This window comes from Panthera onca, chromosome D4 (assembly GCF_046562875.1).
Source record: "Panthera onca isolate mPanOnc1 chromosome D4, mPanOnc1 haplotype 2, whole genome shotgun sequence".
In the NCBI taxonomy this organism is placed as follows: Eukaryota; Metazoa; Chordata; class Mammalia; order Carnivora; family Felidae; genus Panthera; species Panthera onca.
The window spans coordinates 57,945,322-57,967,658 of NC_138351.1; the positions used below are offsets into that span (position 1 = coordinate 57,945,322).

The following is a 22,337-nucleotide window of genomic DNA, read 5'->3' on the forward strand; positions in this document are numbered from 1 at the left end:
AGGCCAGGCCTAACAGGAAGCTGAGTATGTTCTCACCCATTTCTAGCTTTGATTTATCCTTTTTCACTTTCTTTTTTTCCCATCCTCTGATCTATCTTTATAAAGTAAGTCTTGGACCATAGAAACCCAAAGCAGGGAGGGGCTTCTGAGTTGGATTAAGCATAGGCATTGTGTCTGGAGACCAATACTTTTTTTATTTTTGGAGTGGGGGAGAGGGGTATCCAATACATTTTAAGGAGCTTTTTTTTACTTTTTCCTGTTTAGGCTCCCTGTTAAGTAAGACCTCAGTGAGCCCAGAACACTCTGGATTATTTGACTTATTTTCTCTTCAACTTTCAGTACTTAAGCATGTTGCCAGATAAAATACAAGATGCCAAGTTAAATTTGAATTTCAGATAAACAACAACGTGTCCTGTATTTTTATTTGCTAAATCTGGCACCCCTACTTCATGGGCAGGCTTATGTGTTCTAATTTTCTCTCTGCACACTTAGGACAATAACTCACCCTTTTCTTCTGTTACTCATAACACAATGACTGAGCACTCTATTAAAAGTCTCTTGACTGAGACAACTCATGGCATGTTAGGGTAAGGGCAGGCTCTGTAGAGATTGATCAGTGTTTGGGTTACCCAGAAAACAACCACTCAGACATTGGCATATGATATTATAGTACCTGTCAAATGAGTCTGTCATGCAAAATAAGCATATTATTTTGAATGGCCAGATATCAACATGGCTCTGAAAGAGATGGCTGGTGTGGGAATGAGAGTGGGATGGGGGGAGTAGATTCTAACAAAAAAGTGTAACTCATAGGATAACCTTGTACCACATTAACTCTTTTTGTTAATTGTGGCAAAGTATATATAACATAAAATTTACCATTTTAACCATTTTTTTATCATTTTATTTTCATCATGATAAGTGTACTTTTTAATCCCCATACCCTGTTCTCCCTATTCCCCCACCCACCTCACCTCTGGTAACCAGCAGTTTGTTCTCTATAGTTAAGTCTGTTTCTTGGTTTGTCTCTCTTTCTCTCCTTTTTTTCCCTTTGCTCATTTGTTTTGTTTCATAACTTCTAAAAATGAGTGAGATCGTATGGTATTTGTCTTTCTCTGACTTATTTTGCTTAGCATTGTACTCTCTACCTCTGTCCATGTTGTTGAAAATGGCAAGATTTCATTCTTTTCTATGGCTGAATAGTATTCTCTTGTATTCATATACCACATCTTCTTTATCCATTTATCTATTGATGGACACTTAGGCTGCTTCCATAGTTTGGCTATTGTAAATAATGCTGCTATAAACATAGAGGTGCAGGTATCCCTTTGAATTAGTGCTTTTGTATTTTTTGGGTAAATATCCAGTAGTGCAATTACTGGATCGTAGGGTAGTTCTGTTTTTAATTTTCTGAGGAAACGCCATACTGTTTTTCACAGTGGGTGTACTAGTTTGCATTCCCACCAATAGTACAAGAGGGTTCTTCCTTTTTCTCATATCCTCACCATTGTTGTTTGTTGTGTTTTGATTTTAGCCATTCTGACAGGTATGAGGTGGTATCTCATTGTGGTTTTGGTGTGCATTTCTCTGATGATGAGTGATGTTGAGCATCTTTTCGTGTGTCTATTGGCCATCTGAATGTCTTCTTTGGAGAAATTTTAACCATTCTTAAGCATACATACAGTTCAGTGGCATTAAGTATATTCACATTGTCATCCATCCATCACCACCATGCATCTACAAAATGTTTTCATCTTCTCAAACTGAAACTCCATACCCATTAAACAGAACTCTCATTCCCTCTTCCCCAGAGCCTGGCAACTACCATTCTGCTTTCTTTCCCTATGAATTTGACTACTCATACTTCATATAAGTTAAATCATATATTTGTGACTAGTTTATTTTACTTAACATAATGTCTTCAGGGTTCATCCATTTTGCAGCTCGTATCTGAATTTCCTTCCTTTTTAAGGCTGGATAATATTTGTCGGTATATATGATATATCCTATTTATTCATTCATTTGTTAATGGACACTTGAGTTGCTTCCACCTTTTGGCTATTGTAACTAATGCTGCTGTGAACATGGACGTACAGATATGTTTGAGTTCCTGCTTTTAATTCTTTTGTGTGTATACCCAAAAATGGAATTGCTGGATTATGTGGTAATTTTATGTTTACTTTTTTGAGAAACCTGCATATTGTTTTCCACAGTGGCTGTACCATTTTACATTCCCACAATATAAAGTGTTCCAATTTTTCCACATCCTTGCCAAAACTTATTTTCTGTGTTTTTGTTTTGTTTTTAATAACAAACTAATGGATGTGAGGTGGTATCTCATTATGGTTTTGATTTGCATTTCTTTAATGACTAGTGATGCTGAGCATCTTTTCTTGGGCTTATTGGCCATTTTTATATTTTCTTTAGAGGAATGTCTATTGAAATCCTTTGCCCATTTTTTAATTGGGTACATGTCTTTCTTTGTTGAGTTGTATGAGTTCTTTATTCTGGATAGAAGTCCCTTACCAGGTATATGATAAGCAAATATATTCACTCTCCCATTCTGTGGGTTGCCTTTTTGCTCTGTTAATTGCCCTTTGATGCACAAAAGTTTTAAATTTGCGGGCACCTGGGTGGCTCAGTCAGTTGAGTGACTGACCCTTGGTTTTGGCCCAGGTCATGATCTCACATTTCATGAGATTGAGCCCCGCATCAGTCTCTGCACTGACAGCATGGAGCCTGCTTTGAATTCTCTTTCTCCCTCTCTCTCTGCCCCTCACCCCCTCAAAATAAATAAGTATACATTAAAAAAAAAAAAAAAGCCAAAAGTTTTCAATTTTGGTGAAATAAAATTTACCTGTTTTTTCTTTCGTCACCTGTGCTTTTGGCATGATATTCAAGAAATCATTGCCAAATTCAGTTGGCATGAAGTTTCCTTTCTATGTTTTCTTCTAACTTCTTTATAGTTTTATGTATTATGGTTAAGTCTTTGACCCATTTTGAGTTAATTTTTGTACATAGTATACAACAAAAGCCCAACCTCATTCTTTTACATGTAAATATCAATTTTCCCAAAACCATTTATTGAAAAGACCGTCTTTTCTCCATTGAATAGTCTTGGCATTCTTGTCAAAAATCATTTGACCAAGTATGCCAGAGTTTATTTCTGGGCTTGCTGTTCTCTTCCATAGGTCTGTATGTCTGTATTTATGCCAGTACCACACTCTTTTGATTACCATAGTTTTGTAGTAAGTTTCAGAATTAGGAAATGTGAGACTCCCAAATTTATTCTTCTTTTTCAAGATTGTTTTGCTATTCAGGATCCCTTCAGATTCCATATGAATTTTAGGATGGATTTTTCTATTTCTGGAAAAAATATTGTTAGCATTTTGAAAATGACTGCATTGAATCTGCAGAGTGCTTTGGATAGTATTTTGTTTATTATTATCTTTGGTTTACTATTAATGTGGAAGAACATTTAACAATACATTGGTTTGTTTGTTTTTTTTAAGATTTTATTTTTAAGTTATCTCTACACCCAACATGGGGCTTGAACTTACAACCCCGAGATCAAGAGTCACATGCTCCACGGACTGAGCCAGCCAGGTGCCCCTATTGTTGACTATAGGTACATTGTAGTACAGCAGATGTCTAGAATTTATTCATCTTGCTTTACTGAAACTTTATACCCATTGAACAACTCCCCATTTCCCTCTCCCCCAGCCCCTGGCAACCACCATTCCACTCTTTGATTCACTAATTTGACTATTGTAAGTATCTCATGTGAGTGAAATCAGGTAATGTTTTTCTTTTTATGCTTAGCTTATTTCACTTAGCATAATGTCTATGTTGTCACCTACTACGAGTTTTGATACTTCAACTATATTAAGTCTTGCAATCCATGAACACAGGATATCTTTCCACTTATTTGTGTCTTCTTTAATTTCTTCTTGCAGTGATTTATAGTTTTTAGTGTACAAGTCTTTTACCTCCTTGATTAAGCTTATTCCTAAGTATTTTATGCTTTTTGATGTTATTGTAAATGGAATTGTTTTCTTATTGTTCTTTGCTCGTGTATAGAAACACAGCAGATTTTTAGGTGTTGATTTTGTGTCCTGCAACTTTGCCAGATTCATTTATTAACTCTAACAGTTTTGGGAAGGATTCTTTAGGGTTTTCTGCTTGTAAGATCATGTCATCTGCAAACAGAGACTCAGATGCCTTTTATTTCTTTTTCTTGCCTATTGAATAAAAATGGGTTTGATGATTTGGTATGCAAATCCTTAATAGACACAGAGAACAATGCTGTATTTTAGCCTAGTGTATTGATTAGTGTTCATAGTGAATCATCAAGAAAAAGTTTTAAAAAAAGAAAAAGTTAATTTGTAACCTGTATACTATATGTAAAACAAAAGTGTATAAGTAAAAAGTACATTTTAAAAGAGTTTTATCAAAATACCTGAAATTTTTTAAAAATTAGTTTAAAATATTTTTTGATGTTTTTATTTATTTTTGAGCCAGAGAGAGCATGAGCAGGGGAGGGGCAGAGAGAGAGACACACACAGAATCTGAAGCAGGCTCCAGGCTCTGAACTGTCAGCACAGAGCCCGATGCAGGGCTCGAACTCAGACTGTTGAGATCATGACCTGAGCTGAAGTCTGACGCTTAACCGACTGAGCCACCCAGGCACCCTTAAAAATTAGTTTAGATACTTCAAAAAGAAATCCTCTGTTCTCTAGAATTCTTGGTTTAATAGGATAGTCTTTTATCTTCAGGAAGATAAGACACTGAGCTTTGAAATATCTGCTGTGTTTTTGTTTTGTGTGAGGTCCTATAGTCAAGGACGATGGATTGATAACAGGGTAGAGAGAAAAACTTGGCCAGCCAACCTCTGGCTAGACTTTAGTTATCTTAGGATCCAAAGTCTATACTTAACTTGCTTATCTTAGTATCTTAAAAGCTATATTTAACTTGTTTATCTGTTTTTATACTTTTGTACTTCTTTCTTTTATTGTACATTCTTTTAAAAAAGAAAATATAGCCTTATATTTAATATACTCAGGGAAAAATGGGAAGTTATGTTTATCCATGCTTAGGTGAAGGAAAAAAGGAAAACAGAGTATTCCTAAAGTCAGAATAGACAGAGTTCAGGTGACCCTAAGGAAAAAAGCCAAAACTCAAAAGGAGAAAGTTGGGGACCTACTGCTGATCCCATTCATCATGGATTTCTCTTACAAAATATTATTTTCTTGTTTTTTATTTTTCATTTAAAAGAAAAAAATTTTCACTTTTGAGAGACACAGAGCGTAAGCTGGGGAGGGGCAGAGAGAGAGGAAGATGGAATCCAAAGCAGATTCCAGGCTCTGAGCTGTCAGCACAAAGCCTGACATGGGGCTCAAACTCACTGACCACGAGACCATGACCTGAGCCAAAGTCAGATGCTTAACCGACTGAGCCACCCAGGTACCCCTATTTTTTATTTTTTAATTTTATATTATTATTTTTTAATGTTTATTCATTTTTGAGAGAGAGAGAGAGAGAGACAGAGCGTGAGTGGGGGTGGGGGTTGGGGACAGAGAGAGACACACACACACACAGAATCTGATGCAGGCTCCAGGCTCTGAGCTGTCAGCACAGAGAGCCCTATGCAGGGATCCAACCGAGGAACTGTGAGATCATGACCTGAGCCAATGCTAGACGCTTAACCAACTGAGCCACCCATGTGCCCCTATTTTCTTGTTTTTTAAAGTGTTGTATTCTACTTATTTAAGGATACAGCCAAACTTTATCTAGACCAACCTCTTCTCTGAGCATTTTGCATAGCTAGAGTTTTCTGTAAAGCTAATCATTTCCCTTAAATATCCCCCAAAGCATAATGATATAAACATTTCTGTCCTACTTATATATTACTAAATACCAAACCACCCCAAAACTTAGTGGCTTAAGGGTGCATGGGTGGCTCAGTCAACTGAGCATCCAACTCTTGATTTTGACTCAGGTCATGATCCCAGGGTTGTGGGATTGAGTTCCACATCGGGCTCCACACTCAGTAAAAAGATTCTCTCCCACTCTGCCCCTCTCCCCCGCTGCTTGCTCATGCATTCTCTCTCTCTCTCTTTTTCTCTCTCTCTCTAATAAAAAAAAAATTTTTTTAATACAACACAGTGGCTTAAAACAGTGATAGTTTTGTGAATTGGCTAGATTGGTTTTCTGCAGTTCCAAAAGAAGAGTTCTAGAAATATTTTTAATAGGAGCACTACTGGAATGAATGAAGTCTTTCAGGGTGACTCCTTAGAAGGATTTCTTTTACTTGGTTGTATAAGAGCTATTCTACTTCTTTAAAATATTATTCTCTTTACTTTATACTTACAGCTATAGTTAACTTCTTAGACAAGGTAATGTTTATTTCAGTTTATTGGCTGATTTATGTGATGTGCTTTGCTTGACATCCAACACAGCAACCTACAATATCATTAGTTTATTCATCCCTAATGATAATGATTGGAGAAGGGAGGCCTGGAAGCAGAACCACCTGCCTCATTATGCATTTGTGAGTCCTTTCTAGTAACAAGTGGTAGTAAAAGATAGTTAACAAAGATCATTGACCTCATGAGAACAAAAGACAGCTGTGGCTCTGTATTGGCTTGTGAAGGTCTGTAGTAAAGAATAGAGAATCTCAAACTTTTTAAAGAAGGGAGTTCTTTGTTCAAGTATATTCCACAAGAAAGTGGATACAAAAAGATAAAATCTTAAAAAAAAAAAAAAAAAGGTAAAATCTGAGCTGTTTTCGTTGAAGGCAAGGAGTTGGGGGAAGTAGAGTCTAACCTGGTCATTCTCTTTCCCTCCTTTCCTCTCCGTTCCCTTCACCTCCCTTTCACAGTCCCCTGAGGGAGCTCTGTAAACCACAGTTTGAAAACCACTGATAAAGACGATTCTGCTGAGTCCTGACTCCAAAGTAGTTAAAGATTCAAATAAATGGTTGAGTTTGAGATCCCATCATCTTCAGTTGACCACCCACCAGTAGCCAATCATGATATGAGAGAAATATAACCAAAATGTGTTCTGTATACATATAAATTCCTATGTGAAACCAATAGCCTTAATTTAACAAGCTGCTTGGAACCAGGAATGAATTAGATCCCTGTTGCCCTTTAATCTAAGACCTGTGCTAACTTGTTTACCCTTTCAAGCCCAAAGCCAAGAAAATGTTTTCTAGCCATACTTTCTGGTTTATAGTATATAAAAAATTTTTGATTTTAGATTATTTTATAATAGTGTATATGCTTTAGGGGTGCCTGAGTGATTCAGTTGGTTAGGCTTCTGACTCTTGATTTTAGCTCAAGTCATGATCTTGTGGTTTGTGAGTTCAAGCCCCATGTCAGGCTCTGCACTCACAGCACGGAGCCTGCTTAGGATTCTCTCTCCCCGCACCCCCCCCCCTCAATAAATAAATGAACTTAAAAAAATTTTTTTTATGTATATGCTTTAAAAATATATACGTTGAACATTGGAGAGCTCTGCCTTTCCTTCCCTTTGAGTACCCTTAGTCTGCCTAATTTCCTCTAGTCATGTGCTTTACTTCAGGTGCATAAAAATAACCTAGATCACCCTTGAAACTCTGATTCAGTAAGTCTAGAGCCCAAGTAATTTGCCTTTCTAATACATTCCAGATAAAGCTCATTATGCCGACCCATTGACCACACTTTGAGTGGAACTAGCGTTAGATCCACACTCTAATCTCAGCCTCTTAATAATCAGTGGTTCTCAGAGTGAATCAATGTAAAGACTTTTTTTTGGAGGGTGCAGGGGGAGGGCCCCATGTACAAGATCCAAGAATTGAAGGCGAATACTGCCACTGTCGAAGAGTGTTATTTGGGACATATCATTTCCACATTGGATTTTCTCCCTTTAGAGGTTAGGATTATAAATCTCTCATTCAAGATTAAAGGATTGTGGAGAATAGTTCTAAAGAAATCTATTAGCTGCATTACTAATGCTTTAAACCTAGAAAATATTTAAGCTTAAATATATTTTTATGGAGAAAGATGAAATGAAAGGTACTGTGACATTTTGCTTTTGAAACTTAAAGCAAAATCTTATTTTACTTAAAAATATTTTCTGAAATATATTTTGTCTTTTTTTCTAATATAGGTGAATATGCTCACTGTGGAGAATCTAAAAAATAAAGACAAGTATAATATGAAGGTATACTATTGAACGGTTCTTTTTTTTTAACATTTTATTTATGAGAGAGAGAGAGAGAGCACATGCATGGTGATGAGTAGGAGAGGTGGAGGGGTGGGGGGGGGCTGGGGGGGGAAACAGAGGACATGAAGCTGGCCCTGTGCTGACAGCTGAGAGACCTGTGTGAGGCTCAAACTCACAAATTGTGAGATCATGACCTGAGCTGAAGTTGGATGCTTAACCATTTGAACCACCCAGGCGCCCCTACCATTGAGTGGCTCTTGAAAGCCACATTTTTTTAATTGAGGTATAATTGACATACAACATTTATATTAGTTTCAGGTGTACAACATAACGATTCAATATTGGTATAAATTGCAAATGACCACCACAATAAGTCTAGTTAACATACATACACATACACCATACATAGTTACAAAAAATGTTTTTCTTGGGGTGCCTAGGTGGCTCAGTCAGTTGAGTGTCTGACTTTGGCTCAGGTCATGATCTCACAGTTTGTGGGTTTAAGCCCCACATTGGGCTCTGCACTGACAGCACAGAGCCTGCTTCAGATTCTTGGTTTCCCCCTCTCTCTCTCTCTCTCTGCCCCTCCCCAACACCTGCCTGCATATGTGCACCTGCCTCACTCTGTCAACAATAAACATTAAAAAAAAAAAAAAGGTTTTTTCTTGTGATGAGGATTTTGAAGATTTACTCTCTTAGCAACTTTTGAATATGCAATATAGTATTTTTTTAAGTTTATTTATTTTGAGAGAAAGCATGAGTGGTGGAGGGGCAGAGAGAGAGGGAGAGAGAGAATCCCAAGCAGGCTCTGTACTGTCAGCACAGAGCCTGACACAGGGCTCAATCTAATCATGAGATTATGACCTAAGCTGAAATCAAGAGTCTGACACTTAACCTGCTGAACCACTCAGGCACCCCTGAATATGCAATATAGTATTAACTATAGTTGCTGTGCTATACATTACATCCTTGTGACTTATTTCTTTTATAACTGAAAGTTTGTACCTTTTGACTCCCTTCACCCATTTCTCCCACCAGGCAACCTTCCCCTCCCTCTGACAACCACCAATCTGTTCTCTGTACCTAAGAGCTTGTTTTTTTTTTGTTTTGTTTAGATTTTGCATATAAATGAGATCATATGGTATTTGTCTTCCTCTGACTTATTTCACTTAACATAATGCCCACAGGCATCCATGTTGCAAATGGCAAAATTTCCCTGTTTCCAATGGCCGAATAATGAGGAACTGTATACATATGGTTCTGACTCAAATCCTTCCCTTGACCTACAAGAATATTTCTACTCCTCCTCTAAGCATCTACTCTTATGACCTCCTTTCTGAAATCTTTTCTAACTACCCCCAGAAAACTTGGGTATGATTTCTATGCTTCCATTGGCCTTGTCTAGGGCTCCATTATAACAGGTAACACCTAACCATAAACTCTGAATGCAGGAATAGTCTTTGAATCCAGGATCTCTTAAAGATTTAAAGAGATCCTGGTCTCATCCATTTTTTGAAGTTCTTTATATATTAAAAATGACTGGAATCCAAAGCAGGATTATTGTAATTTTGGTATATTTTAAATATTTACATAAACAAACTAATTTATTTTAATACAAAAATGACCATAGGGGCACCTGGGTGGCTCAGTCGGTTGGGCGGCTGACTTGGGCTCAGGACATGATCTCACGGTCCATGAGTTTGAGCCCTGTGTCAGGCTCTGTGCTCACAGCTCAGAGCCTGGAACCTGCTTTGGATTCTGTGTCTCCCTCCCTGTCTGCCCCTCTCCCACTCATGCTCTGTCTCTCTCACTCTCAAAAATAAATAAACATTAAAAAAAATTTTTTAATGACTGTATGTAGGATAATAATCACGTGATCGTTTCAATAGATGAAGAAAAACCATTTGACAAGTCCATAATAAAAACACTCAGCAGGGGCACCTGAGTGGCTCATTCAGTTAAGCGTCCAACTTCAGCTTAGGTCATGATCTCATGACTCATGAGTTCGAGCCCTGCTTTGGGCTCTGTGCTAACAGCTCAGAGCCTGATGCCTGCTTCAGATTCTGTGTCTCCCTCTCCTGCTCACGCTCTGTCTCTCTCTGTCTCAAAAGTAAATAAACATTTTAAAAAATTTTAAACACTCAGCAAACTAGAAATAGCAGAAAACTTCCTCAAGCAGATAAAGAGCATCTACAAAAAATCCCACAGCTAACATACTTCATGGAGAAAGACAACTAAAAACTTTCCTTATAAGGTCAGGAACAGGAGAAAGATATCTGTTCTTGCTACTTCTTTTCAATATTGTACCTGAAGTTCTAGCCAGAGCAATTAGGTAAGGAAAAGAAATAAAAGGTATCCAGATTGAAAAGAAAGAAGTAGAACTATTTCTGTTTGCAGATGACATTAACATGTACATAGAAAATCCTAAAGAATCCACAAAAAAACTATTGTAAATAATAAATGAGTTCAACAAGATTGTAAGATGAAAGATCAACGGGTATAGGGTTTCTTTTAGAGGTGGTGAAAATATTCCAAAATTAGATTGTGGTGATGGTTGCACAACCCTGTGAATACACTAAAAACCACTGAATTGTACATTTTTAAAAGGTAAGTTTTATGGTATGTTAATTATATGTCAATCAAGCTATTTTTTAATGACTACATATATAAATTAATTTGTATATAAGGATTAAAGGCTAAGTTTGAGGCCTTTTGTGAAAGTCAGGCTTGAGCCAAAGGTCTTCCTGTTCCTTAGGTGGTTTTCTGCTATATGTTCATGTGCCTAACACAATGTCTGACAGATAGTATAAGTTCAGTGAGTATTTGTATAATGAATGAATTATAGTAACCGAACTGACTTAAATTAGCCTAGTTCAGCAAATGTACATTACTGAGGTATTTTTGCTTTCATCAAAGATCCATGAATTTAGTTACATCCACAGAAATTCTAGCCTGGCCCCAGGATGAGTTTGGTTTTAGCCCTATAAAACAAGTTTTAGGGGTACTTGGGTGGCTCAGTCAGTTAAGCATCTGACTTTTGGTTTCAGCTCAGGTCAAGATCTCATGGTTTCATGAGTTTAAGCCCCACCTCGGGCTCTGTGCTGGCAGCATGGAGCCTGCTTGGGATTCTCTCTCCCTCTCACTCTCTGCCCCTCCCCCACTCACACTGTCTCTGTCTCTGTCTCTCTCAAAATTAATAAACTTAATAAAATAAAACAAGTTTTAAAGAAGACAAAATGGCTGGTAGACTAGATAAAGACCTTTTAAAAAGAAGATCTATTAATCAAGCTAAACATGAACTGAATCATAAGTAGGAGTTTTTAAAAATAAATAAGTGCAGAAAAACCTTGGTTTGCGAGCATAATTCATTCCAGAAACATACTTGTAATCCAGAGCACTTGTAAATCAAAGTGAATTTCCCCACAAGAAATAATGGAAACTCAGATGATTTGTTCCATAACCCAAAAATATTCACATAAAAATGGCTACAATACTGTAATATAATACAAAATAATAAATAAAATACAAAATATAAAGAAAAATAAACCAATTAACCTGTATTTACCTTTGAAAACCTTCATGGCTGGTATGAGGGAGACAAGAGTTATTTAGGGTTATTGTGAAGGACGACTTTCACTATCACTAACAGAATCAATGCTATCTATTGGCTCAATGGAATCTTTTTTCTTTTCGTGCAACTTTAACAAGGAACCTATCCAATGACACTTGCTTTTGCCTCCTTTTGAGGATTTCACGGAAACGTGACATTGCATTGTTGTTAAATTCATCACTTGCAGTGCTACAGCCTTATTTGGGTGGTGCTTTTCTACAAAAGTTTGCACTTGTTTCCCACATTTTACACATCTCCCTAATATCATTTGAAGTGAGGGATTCCTCTGCCTTTTTCTCTTCCTCCTCTGCAGACGAGATGCAGACATAGAGTTCTTATAAAATCTTGTAATTGGGGCCACTCTCATACCTTGTTCATACTTCGAAGATTTCCTTTTTAACTTCCACTGTAATCATCTCCTTCTTCTTAACCACCTTTCTTTTCAACATTTTTCTGCATGGGGGCCATTATATACACTCGCATGGATGTTGACTATAGTATAGTATTAATCAACTCTTGTCATATACTATATTTCATGTAACTGGCAATCAGGCAGCAGGCAGCCTGACCGAGAATGAAGCAAAGCATTCCTAAGCTTACTCTTGAATGGAAAAGCAAAGGACTGTCCATAGGTGCTTTGAAGTGACAAAAAATACAGTAGTGCCATTGTGGGCACCTGCTTACATTCTGAAAAATCACTGATTTCTGCTAAACACCACGGTCTGAGAGTGAGCATCCAAGCATGGGAGACAATTACCCACAATCCCGCAGAGAGGGAGAGAGAGAAGAATCATTGGCTCAGTTGCGATCCTGTGACATGTGGCGTCATGTACTACTCTTATTGCGAGACATCACTCGTTTATCAAGTTAAAATGTATTAGAAATGTTTGCTCGTCTTACAGAACACTTGCAGAACAAGTTACTCAAAATCCAAGGTTTTACTGTATATAATAACAATTTAAAAATAAAACAATAATAATAAAATAAATTTAAATCACCTGTAATTCCATCTGCCTATCCTTTCTGTTTATGTGCATATATAAAGTTTGTAGGAATATAATTATAGCATTAAAATTATTTTGTATTCCACTTCCTTTTAACATTATTTCATAAGCATTTTCCCATGTTGCTATTTAGACTTTATGGTTTATGGCTTAGTGTATTCCATTCACTTGTTAAAGTACCCTCAATGGTAGCCCTTTAACTTAATTAAAACTTAATTCACATTATAATCATTCTTTTAAAAATATATTCATCTAGGATTCCTGGGTGGCTTAGTCAGTTAAGCCTCCAACTGTTGATTTCGGCTCAGGTCATGATCTCATGGTTCGTGGAATTGAGCCCTGCTTTGGGCTCTGCTCTGACAGAGTGGAGCCTGCTTGGGATTCTTTGTCTCCCTCTCTCTCTCTCACCTTCCTCTGCTTGCACAAGCATGTGCAAATGCTTGCTCTCTATCTCAGAATAAATAAACACTAAAGAAAATAAAACATTGTTAAAAATATATTCATCTAGGGACACCTGGGTGGCTCAGTCAGTTGAGTGTCCGATTCTGGATTTCAGCTCAGGTCATGACCTCACGATTTGTGAGTTCAAGCTCTGCACTGTCAGTGTGGAGCCTGCTTGGGATTCTCTCTCTCTCTCTCTCTCTCTCTCTCTCTCTCTCTCTCTCTCTCCCTCCTTCTATCTGCCCCTCCTGTGCTCACTCTGTCTCTCTCTCTCTCTCTCAAAATAAATAAGTAAACTTTAAAAAATAAAAATAAAATAAAAATGTATTCATCTCATAAAACCCTAACCCTAAAAGAACATAATCCCTCATCTTCCCTGTCTGTACTCAAATAGTTACGCATTGCTGGAGAAAATTGTACAGCCCAGCATATTTAGTACCACTTGAAATTCATCATCACCAGATTTATGTTGGCCATCAATCTTACTATATTTTTCTAACAAAGTTGTTCCTCCACTCTTTATAACAAATATTTTATACTTTCATTGCCTTCTGCCCTCCTTTTTTCCCTCCATGCACTCTGTTGATGATTATTACTCATGCACTTCAGAAAGAAAAAAGTCATAAAACATGAACTCTCTCACTTTCTACTACCAACCTGCAAATGTATCTACAGACATCCTCTCTTTACTAGTTGGAATGGAGGAAATATCCCAGCTCCCAACAAAGGCTAATCCCTCCCTGGTGCACTGGATTGCATTTCCTCCTACATTATCTTTTCAGCCATGGTAGAACCCTGAAATATTTGCAGTTGGTTGCCTGCCTGACAACTACTTTCCCATTGAAACCAAACAGAGTTTATTTAGGAGAGTTTATCCACCTTCCTCCCCATTGGCCTCTGAATATTAACATATCTGGATGTAATGGTTGCGATGGTAATAGCCATCCTGTCACCTAATAGAAAGTCTGAGTGACACGCTGAGGGTCTGAATTAACTCTCCCCTCAGAATTCTATCTTTGGTCTCCTTGATATGTATGGCTAATAAACTTCTGTTGATTAAGCTGTTTTGAGATTGTTTTTTATATCCATACAGCAGAGTATCATACCTAAATGATATGCATTTTAAGCTACCCCAAGTAAATCCAGAGTAAAAACACTGTGATTGCTATACAAATGGAACTTCAGAACAAGTCCCTAATGCCATCCCATTCCTACCCACCCCTTCTGATGTGTTTGCTGATCCCAAATTCAACCTGTATAGAAATTCTGGAGCTACTACTGCTTCTCAGGATGTTGCTTATCATTTAATCCCTCTCTTTTCTAAATCTTCAACATTGGTGGGAAGGAAGTTAGGAAAGGAAAGGAGAGGGGAGGGGAGGAAAAAGGGGAGGAAGGAAGGGAGGGAGGGAAGAAGGAATACAGGTACATTTTCCAGAACTGAAGAACATGAGTCTCCATTGAAAGGGCCCACTGTGTGCCCAATACAGCAAATAGAAATAACCTACCCAAGGGTACCTCATTTTCAAAATTTGGATCACTGGACATATGGAGAAATTTCAAAATTCTTTTAAAAAAAGGATTATGTATAAATATCGGGAATCAGAATGGCATTGGACTGAACAATAATGGAATCGAATTAGCAAGCAATGGAGCAATGCTTTCAAATTTCTGAGAAGAATTTACTGGTGGCCTAGGATTTTATGCACAGCCAAACTATCATCTGTCTCAGAAATAGTCTCAATTCCTGCCCCTTGGGAACCTTTGCCCAAAGATTGAGTTGATAGCCCTTGAAAATGGTGTTGAAGGAGAGCCTAGAATTATAGCAATAGTTGTAGGAATTAGAAGAGAGTATAGCCTAGAAAGACTTTTCTAAAACAGAAGCTATAGGACTTGGGGAGTGTCACATGGTGCACATGTCTGGAACTAATTAGACCTTTCAAAAAGAATCTTGTCAGCCCGGGAGCTTATGTGGAGGACTTGCTTTCACCATGTTTGACTGACATTGAACGATTTAGGTAGTCAAGAGCCTGAATTCACTGTGTTCACTGGATGGGAAATTCTTGATTCACAGATAAGTTGCAAACTTACTCTAACCTTCTTTTCTTTATATTCCTATGAGATGTTTTCTGGGGCAGAGCCACTTTACAACTTACAGAGGATAAAGAACAGAGCCATGAAGAAAGGTTAAATAATTTGAGGTGGTGTGCCTATTGAAAAGAAAAACATGGGTATGATAGTGACAAGGTTCCCTGTTGTAAGTTGAACAGTAGTGCAGTCTTGAAAAGGCAATAGGATGTTCAAGAAAAGAAGAAATTCCTGATTCACACTTATTATAGTTACCATTCACCAAGCCCTTACTAGATACCAGTCACTGCACTGGATGTTTTCTGTATCTTCTAACTCCCACTACCATCCTGTAAGAGAGGTATTATTATCCCCATTTTACAGCTGAAGAAACTCAGGCTGAGAGGGATCAAATAACTTGCCCTGTGCTACAGAATTCATCCTTAAGAGCAGAATTACATACCAACCTTTTCGTAACTGTACGTTATACCAGGTACCAGGTCTGTTTTTGTCACATAATACAGTATCAGGCATTTCATAGGTATTCAGTTAATATTGACTGACTGATTAGTCCTTGTGCAAGACTTTGGCATCTGAGGTTCTTCAGGCCACAAATTCCTCCATAAAGTAGGAAAGGAAGCCCTTCCAGAGCTTTGTTGGTGTGCTTCTAGGTCAGGCTATTAGATTTCCCAGGCCCAGCATCCTTTGAGTGAGCCCCAAAGGCTTGATTCAATTTGGGCTCTGGTTTTGGCAGTGGGGCTTGTCCTTGTTCTGAGATTTTAACTATAAATTGGATCAGACTATTTCTACAACTCAGTGGGTCCACCCCTGAGGGGCAATGGGAGTTCAGTTACTACTTTCTCTGATGGAACTTCCCCATCCCTACACAGAGATGTCTCCAGTATAGGTTGGCCAGGCAGGAAATTCCAAACCCTTTTCCTGAAACTCTAAATAGCTTGAGGAATCTCTCTCCAGCTAGAGTTGGAAAGGCTCCCAGCAAAGAGCTGGGTCTTATGTAACTTTATAGACTGCCCATTTTTAGGAAAAAACAAACTGTTCCTCAGCTAGTGCTGGACTCTTTGAGACACATCCTGCATTCTTTGCTGAATGCTCAGCAGCCCCACTGGAAGCAGCTCATAGGACAGAGTTGAAGACCAGTGAGGTTAAGTGGGGAGAGATGAAGAAAAGGGGGTGGAGGGGTGCAGTCTGTCATTCTGGCTGGAACACGCTGTTCTGGTTCTCATGGTTCAGCTCCCACTAGCAATAGAGGGAGTGCGGTGAGTGTGAAGGGAACTCCAGGAGAGGAATTATACCCAGGCATATTTGCCCTGCTCATTCCAGAAGCCAACCACTGTACTCGGGTGATCCTCTCAGCACCCCACACCCCAGCAAGAAAAACTAGAACTAGTGTGTAAATAGGTCCACTGCTGTAATGAACCAAATTCTACTCTGGAAAAAGAAATGTTTCCAGTTTAGTTTGGTGAAGATTCAGTTCTTCCTTAGTTCATTTCAGTGAACATTTTAAGATATGTGCCAGGCTCTAGACTAGGGTAAATAACTACTGAGATGAATAAGACAGCCCCTGTCCTTAATATGCAACCAAGGAGGAAAGAGAAAATGTATATAATAGTTATAATACACTTATTTGCTTTATAGTTCTTTGTACCTCATGTCATTCTTGTGTTCTTAACTCTTATAAAGGTAACCATCAGGTTTATGTCCATCTGTGAATGAATGTCCTAGCTAATTCAAGGTAAAAATACAAGAAAATTTCCCCTCTTCAGATGTGACCGGTTATTTTACCAAATTATTAATGAAATGGGCAGGCACAAGTTTTAAGAATATTCTTCCCTTAACTGTCTTTATTTCCATAATTTTCTCAAGCTACTATAAGGCATTTAGAACTTTGAATATAACTTGAATCTTTACTATGACAGATAGCCTGCTCAATCAGTTATAATTTGCCCTAGAGCATGCCTGTAGCTTTTGCTTCTTCCCTGAAATAGGTGTTAGGCACTTAATAAGTACTTGTTTCCCCAGTACAGGTGTCTGTTCTCTTTGGGGTTGTAAATGGGTGGTCCCTCATGTCTCCTATGATGATTTGGTCGATGAGGCCCAGACCTTCCAGCCTATAAGGATCCTAGTTGCCTAAAAGAATCCATCAGCCCAATTACTGCCAGAAAACTCAAAATACAGATAAAGAACTAAATATGTACACATTTTTACAAATAAAAATGGGATCATGCCATGAATTATACCAAGTAAATTATTTTTTAAAAACTGTATCATGGACATAGTTTCATCTCAACAACTATTCTAAAATAATATTTTTAATGTTATCTAGAGTAATTCAATGCTACCTCATAATTTAATTAATGAGAGAGCATTTAGAATTTTTTTTAATTTTGCTTCTATAAATGGTGCTTCAGTGAACATCCTTATGTATATATCTTATGTACTTTTATCATGTTATTTATTTTAAATTTATTTCCTGGAAGTAGACTAAAGACAATACTTATTTTAAACTCTGATGCATGTTGTTTAGTTGCCTCTTGAAAATTTCATTCACTCATTCAAAAAGATTTATGTGTGCCAGATTCTGCCCTAGTTTCTGGGGATAGACTAGTAGTAGTAATGGACAAGATTCCTATCCCATGGAGCTTGCCTATCTAGCATTGCAAGCTAAATAAACAACTAAAACACAGTACAGAGAAGTTCAAGGTGCTTGGGGAGCATATATCCAAGGCATGTAATGTGATCTAGGGAAGGCCATTGAATGTGAGATGTTTCAGCTAAAAACCTGAAGGATGATTAAGAGTTGGCCAGACAAATGGAGGGGCCATATTCCAGTCAGTAGAGAGGTAATCGTATAACAAACTACAGGGCAAGGTAGGATTGGCAAAAGATGAGACCAGAAAGGTAAGTCATGAAAGGCAGGGTACAGAGTTTGGATTTTATGAAAAATCTTTGAAGGGTTTTTAAGCAAAAGGGTGATGTAAATAGTTTTCATTTTCAAAGGATGGTGCTGGGAAGGGAGATCAGTTTAGAGGCTGATGTCGTAGTTCAGACACGTGATACATATAGCTTGGTTGTGGGTAGTAGCATTGGGGGTAGAGATGGGTAGGTAGAATTAATGAGATTTGGTGGTTATTGGACTGTGGTTGGATGTATAAAGTAGAAATAGATAGAAGTAACAGAAACCCAAAACTGAGGACTTAAATACTTTCCTGGGCTGGTCTGGGCAGCCCCACAGTCTAAATGAGAGATTCAGAACCCTTCTGGTTTTTTGCTCTGATATATTTAAGCCATGTTGGTTCAAGATGGCTACTGTAGTTCTAGCCATCATGCCTACCTTCCTAGCATCAGGATGGAGGAAGGGGGGAAGAAGGAGGCACCGTGTTCATCACAAACAGATAACCCAGAATTCTCACAGCACTTTTACCACAAGTTAGCCCAGTGGTCACTCCTACCTCCATTAGTTGGAAAGCATTGTACCCACCTGAGTATCAGGAAGATTCTGTTAATTTAAAAGAGAAAGGGAGAATGGATATTTGATTGGTAACTAACAATCCAGGCCTGGGAAGGTGGCGTACTACAATTCAACTCAGCCAAATTGATTACAAGGTAACATTGATTACACAAAGATATATATATATATATATATATATATATATACACATACACACACACACACACACACACACACACATATATATATACATATATATGCATACACGTGTGCGTGTATATATATATATATATATATATATATACACACACACACATATACCACTATTGAAAAGAGACTTATTTGGCAACTAGACAAAGATTTAATACATTAAAATTCTGTTTATTCTTGTTGAAGAATAAACAAGTGTTCGCTCAGATAAGGCCCCAGCTTAAATGTGAATATAGCTGTATTGATTTGACCTGAATTGCTATCACACAAAATTGTCATGCTTATGATTTTAAGCACCTTGTCATTCATTAATATTCAGACTATTGAAAAGAACAAACTGGGGCATCTGGCTGGCTCCATAGGAGGAGCATGTGACTCTTGGTCTCCAGGTCATGAGTTCAAGCCCCTTATTGGGTATAGAGATTACTTAAATAAATTAATTTAAAAAAGGGGGGGTGAGAACAGACCAACAAATTGCTGCTATTAAAACAAAATCTGAACAAGATCCAAATGAAGACATTTGCTTATTGTTCTTCTCCACCAAGAATACTAGTAGTGTATTACAATGGAAAAAGCAAGAGCTTTGGAGTGAGTCAGACAAGAGTTCCAAGCCCAACTCCCCTACCTTCTAGCTCTGTGATCTTAGATAGAGCAAAACCCTCAGTTTCCTTAATTAACTGCAGAATAGGGATGATAATCTCTACTTTGAAGGCTCATTGTAAAGATTAGATAGAAGTTTTAGTCTTTAGCTGTAAGACATTTATGTCTTTCTAATCCATGGTATGTGAGAGGTATAACTCCAACTACTCCTGACCCTGTGCACATTGTTCTTAAGTTGTTTCTGTAGCAGTTTGATCCAGTTTATAAAACATGTAACTTTTGTGACAGAGCCTAGATTCACAGTCAGCCCTAAATCTTTGCTCAAAATGAGCTCATCCCTACCCCCACACCTCTCATCCATATTTACCGTGTCCAAACCCATCTGACCGTTGATAGTTTCCTTGCTATCCACAACCATACCACATATAGAAGTGGGAGGGATGGGGAGGAGAGAGGGACTTGGGACCAGAGCCAATTCAAGTGTGAGTTTGGAAACTGGGAGGGGGGGGGGGGGGGGGCCTTGTAGAGAGGTGTGGCATAGTATTATTAAGCAGAAATAGAAAGACAAAGACTGTTTATAGCTCAGTCTGCACTCCAGAGTGATAATGCAGTAAGCTAAATTCCACAGATGTTTTTTTAAGTGCTTTATATGAGGGGAATTAGCCTGTCTGGTTAGCTCCAATACAAATAACCTTAAAATTCTTCCTTCACATTCCTCAGTGGCTCCTTAGAGGGGAGCTGCCTCTGAAATATATGCATCAGCCCCACAGGAAGAGGAATGAGGATCTCTAGGCCGGCCCAGCAGAGCCAGAATTCTGAGATGCAGACCTTGAATAAGAGGGGCCTTTAAAGTCTAGAGTCAGCAAATTATGGCCCACAAACTGAAAATGGTTTTTACAATTGTGAAGAGTTATATTAAAAAAAAATACACCTACACACACACATGGCCCATGAAGCCTAAATATTTCCTATTTGTCCCTTTACATATTTACAGATAGAGTTTGCTGCAAGGAGAGTGGGTCTCACCAGAAGCTGCAGGATGTCAGAACATCTGTTTTGAATCCCAGTGTAGGCACTTGCAGAAAAAGAAGTGTCAGCATCAATGAAGAATAGATTTCTGTTTCTCCTCTCCATGAGCCCTGGAGACCTGGCAAACTAACCCCATAGCGAGGGATTGCTGGGCTAGAAGGCTTGTGTTGGGTTTAGAACACAGTGTTGCCTTTGTTCTAACTGAGCAATGGAATACATCCTTTCATTAATGTTGCTTTCTCAGGCCTTTAGGCTAAATCCAGTTGGTAAGTACTGCCGCTAAATGTTGTGTCAATGAGATACAAGCCTCCGATCAGTGTCCTGGGCTCAGGCGTTGGGGAGAAGTAGGTTTGTGGATGGAGCAAGTGGGTGAGTGGAGGTGTTTCTTTCTGCTTGCATGTTTTTACTCACTCTTTTACACATTAGTGGAAACTAATACCTTATGTCTAGGTAAGCAGATTCCTAACTATTTCGACTGTTCCTCAAACCAGAAGTGGGGATTATAAACCTGAAGGAAAGGAACTGCTCTTCCCAACATGGCTTCCATGACCTGTAAGGAAAACCTAAAAGGCCAGGGCTCCACACCTATATGTACGAATGACAGTTATATTTCTAAAATACTTTGGTCCAAAGAATTTATAGCATTTACATTTGTTGCTACTTATTTTAATTTTTCGAATATTTTTCCTTGCCACAACACCAGAAGATAGATACAGTTAGCCCCTTTACCTTTGAGAGGACAGGTACCCTGCCCCTAGATGACCCAGCAAGTCAGAGAAAAAGCCAAGAATGAAAGCAGTGTTCCCGTCCTTGGGCATCCTGCCACTAATCCTAGGCATGGGTAGCTTCCAAATGGAGCTGAGATCAAACCCCATATCTCTAGTGATCAAATCTGGTTGTTTCTGAGGCTGCATTGTTGTTCTGATGACCAGGTAGATAAGCCTTGAAAGACAGGGGGGGAAATGTATTGAATGAGTGGTTCACCAGCCTACCTTCTTGCCAGCACTCTAGCTCCTCAAGATAATGATATGTCGTGTCACTGACGACGGTTATGAGTCAGCCACAGGCAGGAAGATGATGGAGTCACTGTTACCGTGAGCTTGGCTGATTGGCTGCTTTCTTTGCACTTCAGCATTCCTACCTAATGTGTGGTACATTTTTGTCATTCCACAGCAGTCTGCTGTGCACACGGCCCCTTAGTAGGTTATTTACATCATCTGTCCAGCTGTCAACCTTTTCACATCCCTGTCTGCCTAATAGAACAAGATGAATCTGTGTTAGGAGCTGCCTTTCAGGGAGATGAGTGGGATATCTATCCACAGAGTTCTAGATACTGTAGTCAAAGTGCAAGATCCCTGGGACCCCAATCTATAGGCCCTGAGGGATAAAGAAGTTTTCAGGAAAGATTTTCTGGGCACTGGCTCTAGGCCAGAAAGATGAGGGCTGGTTTCTTGGTGTTTCTATCCTGTTGTGTTATGTCTAGGAAGAGCTTTGGCCAAATAAATTTTCAAGGGATTTGATCTACCTGCTAAAGACACTATGCAAATCAATTAAGGACGAGCCTAACCATATTTTGTTTTAGATATCTTTGTCTTGTAATGTCAGCACTCACTGCGCTAATCTGGAACTTGTGATTGATAAGGCCAAGCTTCTGGTTAGCTGAGAGAAGTCTTTTCTTGATCTTTGTCATTATTCAGATCAT

At 38.4% G+C, this 22,337-nt stretch overlaps 1 protein-coding gene across 3 annotated transcripts in view; it reads left to right on the top strand.

The window, feature by feature from the left end:
* The window catches only part of RUSC2 (RUN and SH3 domain containing 2), a 65,985-nt gene that overhangs the window by 2,179 nt on the left and 41,469 nt on the right, over positions 1-22,337 (top strand). Inside the window, exon 2 of one of the 3 annotated variants that reach the window (XM_060609390.3) lies at positions 8,152-8,205. The exons of the other annotated variants lie outside the window; for them this stretch is intronic. The gene's annotated coding sequence lies outside the window, so the exon portion shown is untranslated. The remainder of the gene's footprint in view (positions 1-8,151; positions 8,206-22,337) is intronic. 3 annotated transcript variants of the gene reach the window in all.